The sequence below is a fragment of the Lemur catta genome, chromosome 2, assembly GCF_020740605.2.
Source record: "Lemur catta isolate mLemCat1 chromosome 2, mLemCat1.pri, whole genome shotgun sequence".
Classification (NCBI taxonomy): Eukaryota; Metazoa; Chordata; class Mammalia; order Primates; family Lemuridae; genus Lemur; species Lemur catta.
Genome location: NC_059129.1, coordinates 109,393,781 through 109,405,023, shown reverse-complemented (window position 1 = coordinate 109,405,023; position 11,243 = coordinate 109,393,781). Strand labels below are relative to the sequence as shown.

The following is an 11,243-nucleotide window of genomic DNA, read 5'->3' as shown; positions in this document are numbered from 1 at the left end:
ACTCCCGCGCTTCACGTCGGGCGTGGCCGCGCCGGGGGGCGTGGCCCCGCTTAGGTGGGAGTCGCTTTCCCAGGCTATGCCCGCCCCTCGGGTTTGCTTCGTTTTGGTTTTTTGGGGTTTTGGGGTTTTTTTTTTTTTTCTCTCCTTTTAACGGTCTTTTTGCATCAGTGCAATGGCTATGCCGGCTCTCCTGAATTTAGCGGATGAAATTCGGTTGTCTACGCTAGGTTAGGTTCAGCTATGTAGGGTAGTATTTGGATTACAGAGAAGGGTTGGTTGCAGTGGAAATAAACTGCATTTTATAGACCGATGGCAGCTCGAAAAGAGCAATGCCATTTTGGAAATCTAGTTCTTGGCCACTGTACGTTTGGGCACGACAGCGCCGTTGAGTAGACACAAAATGAAGGACAAGGAGATGATTTTCCACACACACTACTTGGAAAATCAAAATAGGTAATTTTGGGCTGCACCTGAGTCTTCTTTCTGCCATTTCAGATCTGAAAAGTCCTAGAACAAGAAAAAAAATTACAAGAGATGTGATCAGTTACACCCCAGGTTACTGCCGTTTGGGCAACGTAGCAGGAACATAAAAGGAGAAAATGGAAGTATCAGAAGACCAAAAGAGCAACAAATATAACAGGAATAGGAAAGAACACAAAGGCACACCAAGACATTTGATCTTCAAAAAATGTGTGACCTAAACCGTTAGTAAATAAAAATTTATGGCATGACAAGTAAATTCTGAGGAGCCTTTGCTTGCTTGTAACCAGTTCAGGGTCTGAACTGAGGAAATGTATTAGTTTATGCTTGACTAGGATTGTGGGGAAACGGAAATCTTTTAACACGTTTGTGAACTCAGACTATTTCCGTTTACTAAGTAAGAGTGGTGTAAAGGTTAGTTTTATTACCTGCTATTCATAAAACATTTTTTTCCTTAAGTATTGTTAATGAAACCACCAAACTGGAGTGACTCCCAAGCAGCTAACCATATTGCAACAGATAAGTCTCTATGAATGTCTTAATTTATTAAGTACCAAAGGGAGCCTGCCTGATGCTTGGAGGGATACATGAAATGTAACCCTCAGCTCACTTCTCTACAGATTACTTGGGGGAAGGATGGCTCAGAGAGATTGTTTTGGCTCTAACATGAAGAAACCCTACACTAGTGCCTAGGGCAGAAATAAAGGAACCTAGTTAGCTATTGTTATAGACTTAATTATGTCTCCTTGAATTCATATGTTGAAGAACCCCAAGCCCCTAGCACTTTAGAATGTAAGTATATTTGGAAATTGGGCTTCTAAAGAGGTGATTAAGTTAAATGAGGTCATTGGAGGGGGCCCTAATCTAATCTCATTGGTGTCCTCATAACAAGGGGAAATTTGAACATAGGAGCACACAGGCACAGAGGAAACAGCAAGAAGGCAGCCATTTGCAAGCCAAGGAAAGAGGCCTCAGAAGAAACCAAAACTACCAACACTTTGATCTTGGACTTCTAGCTTCCAGAACTGTGAGAAAATAAATTTCTATTGTCCAAGCCACCCAGTCTATGGTATTTTATGGCAGTCCCAACAAACTAATATAGCTATAAGATTTTTTCCTCTTAATTAAGCTTATTTGAGAATTGAAACTTATTTAATCCAAATATTGGTCAGCTATCGAGTGCTTTCTGTGGTATGAAATGAAGTGGTCATTTAGCCTTGCCAGGAGGAAGGAGTGTAGTGTACTGTGGAATGGTGTGCTATGGCCATTCTTCAAAGGAAGCATCTACCATTGGGCACACAGCTTGACCTCTGAAGAGACAAGATGTAGCATCCCTCCATGGATCCAAGGTACCTATACAGAAGACTTCTAAGAATCTGAAACTTGAAGTTAAATTGAGATCACACACAAAACAAGATGAAAGAGTGAATTTAAATGTACTAGAATCAAATTGAATTAAATTAAATTGTGCTGAATTAAAATGTATTAGAGCTAGGCATCAAGTCCATTCTCAGCCCCTGCCTGCTACAAAAGTTACCATAGGAATGGAAGTACTAGCCTCTTGCCTTTGTTCAAATCCTAGATTTTACTTGAGGTAATTAAATTATCACGGTGTTGAATTGTCTGTAAAGAGTCATTTGTATTATTGTTCCCATCTTTTTTTTTTTTTTTTTTTTTTGAGACAGAATCTCGCTCTGTTGCCTGGGCTAGGGTGCCATGGCGTCACCTTAGCTTACAGCAACCTCAGACTCCTGGGCTCAAAGGATCCTCCAGTCTTAGCCTCCCGAGTAGCTGGGACTACAGGTATTTGCCACCATGCCTGGCTAATTTTTTCCATTTTTAGTTGTCCAGCTAATTTCTTGCTATTTTTAGTAGAGACAGGGTCTCGCTCTTGCTGAGGCTGGTCTCGGACTCCTGAGCTCAAGCAGTCCTCCCACCTCGGCCTCCCACAGTGATAGGATTGCAGGCATGAGCCACCTCACCCGCCCATTATTCTCATCTTTTTAAAAAATTCTCATGTAAGGCTTGTTGTTTTAATATTGTCTTTAGTTAGTTTAAAAGGTTCCCTTTTATTAGTGATAGGATGTCAAAATTTAATGACAGTGTTAAATAAAATTTTCTATATATAAGTAGAATATAGAGATTTGCTGGAGTTTACAGACATTTCCAAATGGAATACATTGTATAGTGATGATTTTAATAATAACTCATTACATATATACAGAGAGCATTTATTATGTGAAATTTTTGTGCTATGCACTGTGAAATAGAGATAAAACATATGAAGACCTTATGGTCCAGTAGGAAAGGTAACTATGTAATCAAATAAGTATGGTACAGAATAGAAACTGTTAGATACAACTTTAAGCGATTATGTTAAAATAGGCAAAAGAGAAGATGTTTTACCATTTGTAAAAACTTTTAAATAACATATTTTTGAGCCTCACAATATTCTATGGTAGGAGAGTAAGGTATTATCCCATTTGACAAATGAAGACGCTGATGCTCAGGAACCCGCTCCTCTAATTACTGTCCTAGTATCTTTCTACTCTCAATATCGTGTCAGGTAAAATTTAGAGTGGCCTTTATGTATAGGAAAATGGATTGGTATCAGTTTCTGGAAGAATACACAGGCCGGCAGATACTGTAGTAAATGACTGTTTCAATGAACTCTTGAGGAATAAAACTGCATTAATGAAATTGGCCCAGGTACATACTGAGAATGAGAGGAGGACCCAGCCAAGCCAAAGCTGGGGGAGTCTCCCTGTTGAGACACTACAGATGCTGAGCTTCCTGTTGCAAAAGGGACCATTGGGAAATAGGGAGGATGGACTAGTCATCCTGGAATACATCCTTATACTTTTTATAAGGTTTCATGTCTGCGACATAAAATGTACTCCCTCCTCATTCTCTACTTCACCTCATTAATAAAAGTTTCATTGTTTGGTCTTCATTGCTACCCACCATCAGGTTAGACGTTTCTTAAAGATACAAGCTATATCTCATCCCTTGTCCTTAGCTGGACTCTACTGTTAGACACTTTTGGATAGTTTTAAATATTCAGCTTTCTGAAGCACCATGATTATGTTTATTGACAGTTTCTTGATGTTAATATTATCATATATCTTTGACCAGAAGAATGTGAATGGAAATGCCTAATAATTACTTTGTTCCTTATACCTAGTTTTTTTTTGTTTCTTTAACCATGTCTTCTTGGTCTTTGTAAATCAAGCTCCTTCTTACCTCATTTTCCTCTTGAACTCAGTCTCCACTTACAGTCCATCTTCCTTCATGTTTTATAGTCCATCATTTTCTCTCTAACTCTCTGCCTCTCCCATTCATCAGAGGCTCTTTTCTTAATACCAGGAAAAAAGCAGTGATCAGTAGAGAGAGGGCTCAAATCTTTAAAACATCTCTGGGCTAGACCACTGCTTGCACTAAGCCATTGCTAAGCTTTTCTAGTCGGTTACTATAGAGACAAATGACATTAGATGGAGTTATGCTTGACAAAAGCTAGGCAAGTAGGCAAGGCCATTTACAAAGAGTCAAAAACTAGAAGGGATAGGAAGGGGAAAGGTTTCACAATTGAGCTAATAGGCCATTAATTGGTAGGTAGGTGGTTGGTAGAATTTGCCTGCTAAGGCTTTGAATCCAGGATACAAAGAATCCACCTCCAAGTACCCCTGGTGTGATGGCACAATAATATCTTTTAAATAACAGCTTTGTTGAGATATAGTTCACTGAATTAAAGTGTCTGAGACAATAGCTTTTAGAATATTCAGAGTTGTGCAGCTATGACCACAATCAATTTTAGAATATTTTCTTCATCTCAAAAAGATTCCTTGTGGCCTTTAGCATCCCCCTCCTCACCCCTGTGCTCTCGTCTCCTAGCAGTAGGCAACCACTAAATTACTTTCTGTCTCTATAGATTTGCCTATTCTAGAAATTTCATATAAATGTAATCATATAATATGTAGTCTTTTGTGACTAACATCTTTCAAGCATAGTATTTTTGATGTTTTCATCCATGTTGTGGCATATACTGATACTTCATTTCTTTTTATTACCCAATATTCCATTAAATGGACATACCACATTTTATTTATCCATTCAGTCAGTTGATGGACATTTGTGTTGTTTCCACTTTTTGGCTATTGTGAGTAATGCTGCTGTGAACATTTGTGTACAGATTTTTGTGTGGGACAGATGTTTTCATTTCTCTGGGTGTATGCTTAGAAATGGCATTGCTGGATCATGTGTGGTAACTCCTTTTGAGGGACTACCAAACAGTTTTTTTTAAAATGGCTGCACCATTTTATATTCCCACCAGCAATCCAATTTCTCCACATCCCCACGAACACTTGTTAGTATGTCTTTTTGCTTATGGCCTTGGTGGTATGTGAAGTAGTATCTCATTATGGTTTTGATTTGCATTTCCCCAATGGCTAAAGATGTTGAACATCCTTCATTTGCTTATTGACCATTTGTATGTCTTCTGTGGGGAATTGTCTATTCAGATTTTTTTGCCCCCCCCCCCCCTTTTTAAGTAGAGATGGAGTCTCACTATGTTGCCCTGGATAGACTTGAACTCTTGGGCTCAAGTGATCGTCCCACCTCTGCCTCCCAAGTAGTGAGACTACAGGCATGCACCACCATGCCGACTCTGTCTCCTTTTAAAAATTGGGTCATTTGTCCTTTTGTAATTGGGTTGTAAGAGTTCTATATATATTCTAAATACAAGTCTCTTATCAAATTCATGGTTTGCTAAAATTTTCTCCTTTTCTGTGGGTTATCTTTTAATTTTCTTGGTGGCATCATTTGTAGCATAAAAGCTTTTAATTTTGATGAAGCCCATTTTATTTATTTTGTCTTTTTTTGCTTGTGCTTTTCATGTCATTCACAAAAACCATTGCCTAATCCAGAGTCATGAAGATTTATGGCTATATGGCTATGTTTTCTTTTAAGGGTTTTATAATTTTAGCACCTTACATTTAGGTCTTTGATTCAGTTTGAATTAATGTTTGTGTATGGCATAAAGTAGGAGGTCCAAATTTATATATATTTATATTTTTTTTTTTTTTTTTTTGAGGCAGAGTCCTGCTCTGTCACCCTGGCTAGAGTGCCGTGGCGTCAGCCTATCTCACAGCAACCTCAAACTCCTGGGCTCAAGCAATCCTTCTGCTTCAGCCTCCCAAGTACCTGGGACTACAGGCATGTGCCACCATGCCAGGCTCATTTTTTCTATATATTTTTAGTTGTCCAGCTAATTTCTTTCTATTTTTTAGTAGAGATGGGGTGTCTCTCTTGCTGAGCCTGGTTTAGAACTCCTGATCTCAAACAATCCACCCACCTCAGCCTCCCAGAGTGCTAGGATTACAGGGATGAGCCACTGCACCCAGCCTCAAATTTATATTTTTACATGAGGATGTCCAGTTTCCCAGCAGTATCTCTTTGAAAGATTATTCTTTCCCCCATGAGTTGGATTGGAACCCTTATCAAAAATGAATTGACCTTAAATATATATGGGTTTATTTCTGGACAATGAATTCTGTTCTGTTTATCTATGTCCTTATACCAGTACCACATTGTCTTGGTAACTTCAGCTTTGCATTATGTTTTGAAATCAGAAAATGTGAGTCTTCCAACTTTGTTCCTCTTTTTCAAGATTGGCTATTTGGCATCTAGTGTATTTTCTTATGAATTTTAGGATCACCTTGTCAGTTCTGCAAACAAGCTACCTGGGCTTTTTGATAGGGATTGCATTGAATCTGTAGATCTGTTTGTATAGTATTGCCATATTAACAATATTGTTTTCTAGTCTGTGAACATGGGGTTTCTTTGCATTTATTTAGGTAACTTTTAATCTCTTTCAACAATGTTTTGTAGTTTTTAGAGTATAGGTTTTGTAGTTTATTACATTTTTTCGTACATATTCTTTTTGATGCTATTGTAAATGGAAATATTTTCTAAATTATATTTTCAGATTCTTCTTTGCTAAGCTTATAGACATACCATTGACTTTTTTGGTCTACTTGTGTCAGGGTTCTTGATGGATTGATTCTTTTATCATTGTAAAATGCCTGTCTTTACCTCTAGTAATATTTTTTCATTTTAAAATGTTTTGTCTGATATTGGTATAAATACTCCAGCTCTCTTATTGTTTACATATATATCTTTTTCCAACTTTTTATTTTCAATCCATTTGCTTCTGTGAATCTAAAGTGTCTCTTGTAAATAGATAGCATAGAGTTGGATCTTATTTTCGTAATTCATTTTATCAGTCTATGCCTTTTGATTAGATTGTTTAATCCATTCACATTTAATGTTATTGATATTGTTGGATTCGTGTCTGCCATTTTACTTTTTGTTTTTTATATATCTCAAGTCTTCTCTTTAAGTTTTCCTTTACTGCTTCCCTTTGCATTAAATGAATATTTTCTAATATATCATTTTTTATTTCTTTAACTTTTTCCCTTTTTTTGGAGGGAGGGTTATTTTCTTAGTGGTTGTTATAGGGCTTACTTATCAGAATCTATTTCAGATGTATACTTATTTTATTCCAGTGAAGTACAGAAGTGTTACCTCTGTGTAGTTCTATACCATTTTCCCTTTTTTATGCTATAATATTTATACATATTCCATCATATATGTTACAAACACAAAAATACATTATTTATTGCCTTATGTAATTTTATGCTTTTTAAAGAAGCTGAAAAAAGAAAGAATAGTAAAGTTGTATATATAGAGTTTATTATATTAACTTTCTTTTTTTTTTTTTTTTTTTTTGAGACAGAGTCTCGCTCTGTTGCCCGGGCTAGAGTGAGTGCCGTGGCGTCAGCCTAGCTCACAGCAACCTCAAACTCCTGGGCTCAAGCGATCCTACTGCCTCAGCCTCCCGAGTAGCTGGGACTACAGGCATGCGCCACCATGCCCGGCTAATTTTTATATATATATATATATTTTAGTTGGCCAGATAATTTCTTTCAATTTTTTTTAGTAGAGATGGGGTCTCGCTCTTGCTCAGGCTGGTCTCAAACTCCTGACCTTGAGCGATCCACCCGCCTCGGCCTCCCAGAGTGCTGGGATTACAGGCATGAGCCACCGCGCCCGGCCCTATATTAACTTTCTTAATTACTGTTTCTGGTTCTCTTCATTTGTTCTTATGGATTTGAGTTACCATCTGGAGTCATTCCAATATAACTTTCCTCCCACCTATGTTTTTTGTTTTGTTTTGTTTTGCTGTTTTTGCTAAATACATTACATTTCTATATGCCATAGGCCCAATGATACAATTATATACATGTTGTTCTATACAATTGCTTTTAAAATCAGTTTAGAGAAAAAATATGCCTTTAAACTTTTTTTTTTCTAATTACATAATTACATTTGCCAGTGCTCATTCTTCTTTGTTGTGGATTTAACTTACCATCTGGGGTGATTTGTTTTCGGCCTAAAGAACTCCGTTTGGTAATTCTTTTAACGCAGGCCTGCTAGCTAGTAATGCTCCCAGTTTTTGTTTATCTGAGAATGTCTTTATTTTACCCTCATTTTTGAAAGATAGTTTTGCTAGATATAAGATTCTTGGATGACTTTTGTTTTTCCTTTCAGCACTTTGAATATGTCCCACTGCCTGTGGCCTCCACTGTTTCTGATGGAGGTCAGGTCTTAATCTTACTGGGGCTCTGTTATAAGTGTACAGTTGTTTTTCTCTAACTGCTTTTAAAATCTTCTCTTTGTCTTTTGTTTTCAGCATTTTTACTATGATTAATGGGTGTGGATTTTCAGATATTAAACCAACATTACATTCCTAAAGTAAATCCCACTTGGTTATTATGTATTAATATAATCTTTTTTATGTATTGCTGGATTCGGTTTCCTAGTATTTTGTTGAGGATTCTCACATCCATATTCATAAGAGATATTAGTTTTTAGCGTTCTGGTGATGTCTGTGTCTGATTTTTGATGTATGGGTAATACTGGCCTCATAGAATGAGTCAGAAAGTGTTTCTTCCTCTTTTCCCTCTAGAGAAGAGTTTGTGAAGAATGGTATTTGATTCTTTAAATATTTGGGCCTCAAAGTTGGAGAGGACAAGTGCTGTCTATCCCTCCTGGTGAGATACCTTATCCCTTGATTAGGAGCTGAAAGGGAGCCCCTCTTCTTGGCCATACCCACCTGGAGTGAAGCCTCCATCCACCTAAGTAGGGGAACAGGGGAGAGGAAGGAAGCAGGTCGTGATTTAAGTGTCATAGACTCTTGCTATTCTTACCAAGTTTCAGATTTCTATGAATAAATGTCCTTTCATTTACTGTATGCCCTTAGGACAGTTCCAACGGTTGAGTTTTTAAAAATAATTCACACCAGTTATGCTTGCTTCACTGAGGAGCTCGTCCCTGGAGCACCTCGTGGTGCCATTCCAAAAGCGGAACCCTTCAGGTCTAAGCGCAGCCATTAGTCCTAGTTTGTAACCTCTGGTGCCAGTGTTCCCCCTTTAGTGTTATTAAGGAAATTTTATTAGAATAGGCTACAAGTTCCATGTCCTTATGGAGAAAATGTAATATTTAAACAATTAATTCCATACATTGACCCACTGAGTATTACCTTAGGATACAAACAAACCACAAGTCAACAGGAAGGTGAATGCTGTTGTTATTCTTTGATAATTTGCCTGCCAAAATTGCCAAACTCTTAATTGAGCAATTTTGTACTGCAAAAGACAAAATATTTCTCACGTGTAACAACCTTCTCTGACAGTTATACATTTTTTAAAGGGTATGTATAAGTAGGTGCTAGTTGGGAAATGAAAAGGAAAGCTTCTTGGAGGAAGGAAACATTCTTGTTATCTAGGTGGGGAGGTAAGTAGGATTCAAAGGAGTGGGACTCAGGGAAGTTAGGGTATATAATTAAACGTTATTATACAATTACATTTAATCCTGGGCCAACACAGTACTTGAGTGCATTGTGTTTATTACTTCTTTAGCACATACAGTAGGTCCCCCCTTATCTGAGGTTTCACTTGTCCATGGATTCAGCTTCCCACAGTCAACCGCTATCTGAAAATTAATGAGTACAGTACAATAAGATATTTTGAGAGAGAGAGAGAGACCACAGTCATGTAACTTTAATTACAGTATATAAGTAATTCGACACATTGACCCACTGAGTATTACCTTAGAATACAAACAAACCACAATTACTGTGCCTAATTTATAAATTAAACTTTATCATAGGTATATATGTATAGGAAAAAACAGTACATATAGGGTTCAATACTACATAGTTTCAGGCATCTGCTAGTGGTCTTGGAACATATCCCCTGTGAATAAGGGGGGACTACTGGACTTTAACAAATGCTTGCTGAATTGTTGAACAGAGGAGTCCTATACAAGAAGGGAGAATGAATTGGGACTTAGCCCTTTGCCCCTTGATTGCCTTCTATTGCCCTTCCTATTCCAGTACTAAAAACCCAAAATTTAAAAGGAAAGACATCTTAAATATAATCACCTTTTAATCATTAGCAATAATATTTCTTTCCCCCTTCTTACCTCTCATAAGATAGAGACAAAGACACAGACAACATTGTTTTCCTTCTATTTTTGGAATTCAAGGAATTATTATAGCAAAAATGGGAAGAAATACTTAGGTATCTTAGTTTTTAATCCCCTTTGCCATAGATTTCAGAGAATGGCTGAAAGGCCTTCTGTACTAAGAGTAATAGGGTTGGAAGGGATTTTTAGACCCTTTCGTCCTTTAGGTGGTTACCCATTCATTGCATAAATATAATACCTTTTCATGCTATCTCTGATAAGTGGACATTCCGCCTTTACTTAATTGGTACTGTGATGAAAAGCTCACTACTTTGTAAGGCAGCTCATTTCTTTTTAAATACCTCAAGTTGCCAGTAGTTCCTTGTAAACTTGTACATGTTAGTCTCAGTTATTTCTTTTGAAGCTGCTCCAAATATATCTAATCCTGTTCTGTAGAATAATTCTCTGAGTATATAATAATGTCTATTCTCTACATCTTTTTTTTCAGGCTAAACATACTTCATGTTATAAACTATTCTTTAAATGATATTATTAATATTTCTATGTCCTTCATTATCTCATTACCCTTCTCTTTTTATTAGTATTTCTTTTAAAATTCTATGTCCCACCATAGACATTAATACTTTAGATCAAGAGTTGGCACCTTTTTCTGTAAAAGGCCAGATGTAAATATTTTAGATTTGGTGGCCACAAAATGTCTATCACAACTACTTACTGCTGCCATTGTAGTGTGAAAGCAGCCATAGATAATATATATAAATAAATTAGCATGACTGTGTTCCAATAAAATTATATTTCCAAAAACAAGTGGCTGGGCCAGGGACTCACATACATCAAAAAACCATGTTGGGATATTGTTTGGAATTGTATTTAATTATAGAACAGTTTGGGGAGAACTGATATATTGAAAATATTGAGTTTTTTAATTTATTTCATGAACATGGAATGTCTCTCAATTTAATTGTCTTGATTCCTTTATCAGTGTTTTGTAGTTTCTTGCATACAGATCTTGCATATATTTCATAAGACTTGTACCCAAATATTCCATATTTTGGGATACTATTATAAATTGTATCATTTAAAATTACAATTTCTAATTATTCATTTCTAATATATAGGAATAAGATTGATTTTTGTGTATTGATTTGCATCCTGCAACCTTGCTCCACTCACTTATTAGTTCTAGTAGCTTTTTAGTAGATTATTTTGAATTTTCT

The 11,243-nt window shown here is 36.7% G+C and overlaps 1 protein-coding gene and 1 long non-coding RNA gene across 3 annotated transcripts in view; both read left to right on the top strand.

The window, feature by feature from the left end:
* Nucleotides 1-11,243, top strand: part of MCM9 (minichromosome maintenance 9 homologous recombination repair factor) — a 64,192-nt gene that overhangs the window by 34,591 nt on the left and 18,358 nt on the right. The window lies entirely within an intron of this gene.
* LOC123633213 lies at nt 131-1,473 on the top strand. Its single transcript, XR_006733558.1, has 3 exons — nt 131-453; nt 1,246-1,272; nt 1,373-1,473. It is a non-coding gene; the product is annotated as an uncharacterized LOC123633213 (long non-coding RNA).